This window comes from Nanorana parkeri, unplaced genomic scaffold (genome assembly GCF_000935625.1).
Source record: "Nanorana parkeri isolate BGI_ZX_2015 unplaced genomic scaffold, ASM93562v1 scaffold1494, whole genome shotgun sequence".
Taxonomy (NCBI): Eukaryota; Metazoa; Chordata; class Amphibia; order Anura; family Dicroglossidae; genus Nanorana; species Nanorana parkeri.
Window position 1 is genome coordinate 257120 of NW_017307762.1, and position 1300 is coordinate 258419.

The 1300-nt window shown below is 43.8% G+C and overlaps 1 protein-coding gene across 1 annotated transcript in view; it reads right to left on the bottom strand.

Annotated features, from left to right (window-relative positions):
• LOC108798516 (EH domain-binding protein 1-like) overlaps positions 1–1300 on the bottom strand; it is a 104394-nt gene that overhangs the window by 94836 nt on the left and 8258 nt on the right. The gene's annotated exons all lie outside the window — the stretch shown is intronic.

The following is a 1300-nucleotide window of genomic DNA, read 5'->3' on the forward strand; positions in this document are numbered from 1 at the left end:
CTTTTATATTTTACCAAAAAATTGGGTAATAATAAATGTTTTATCATTTAATATAGGGGAAACTGTTTTTTTTTTTTTAAATTTCGGTAATTTTTCCTTAATATAGTAAAAAAATAAAACCCGCAGTGGTGAATAAATACCACCAAAAGAAAGCTCTATCTGTCCCCAAAAAAGGGTATAAAATTCATTTCAGTACAGCGCTGCATGACGGAATAAATGTCAGTCAAAGTACCGCAGCGCTGAATACTGAAAAATGGCCTGGATGGGAAGGGGGTTTAACACCGCGGATGTCAACTGGTTAAGTTGGCCCACCCTTTGCAGCTATAACAGCTTCAACTCTTCTGGGAAGGCTATCCACAAGGTTTAGGAGTGTGTCTATTGGAATGTTTGACCATTGTTCCAGAAGTGCATTTGTGAGGTCAGGAACTGATGTTGGACGAGATTAAACCAGTGTGTAAATTTGGTTACTTTTCTGGCTGTAGGGTCCACTTAGAACACGAATGGGCAAACTCTGGCCCCCCAGCTGTTGTGGAACTACAAATCCCATGAGGCATTGCAAGACTCTCATAAGCACCAGCCATGACTCCCAGAGATAGATGCATCATGGGATTTGTAGTTTCACCACAGCTGGAGGGCCAGAGTTTGCCCACCCCTGCCTTAGAACAACCTGTGCTCACTGTTCCAGAAGAAATAGAGAGCGCAGCCAGCTGCAGAATGCGGTCTGCATCTGACAGAAATGCAGACCGTGTAGCTACTCAGGCAAGTCAGGTACGCAGTCCGTGATCATGTGCCTGACTTGTCAGCTGGCTACATAGTACCGGTTCGCGGACCGATACTTTGAGACCCCCTACCCTAGCACAATAGGCTGCACATGCCTCTGGTAGGAGGTCACCCAGAATATGGCAGAAAATCATACAGACACTGGTGAATTTTTGTATCAAAGCACCTAAAGACAACATGGTACACTGCTTGAACAATGAAAGCAACATAAGATTTCCTCTGGCAACCTGGCTCTCCTTATGGCAATAGAAGTATGGCAGTGGTCAAAATTTCAAGTCCTGAGCTACTAGCCAGGCCTTAAGAGTTACTCGACACTGGTTGCCCACCTAACCCCTACCCTGCCGCGGCCTTAACTCCGCCCCTAAACACACCTTCTTAAATAATCTTATCAATGACACTGTTACATGTTTTATGCTGAATAAAGTTACAAAAATAAATATTAACAACTTTAACAATATTACCATAAAGCTCCCTGCCCCACATATAAAATAATACACCCCCCTGTTCCCTGCCCCCCCAC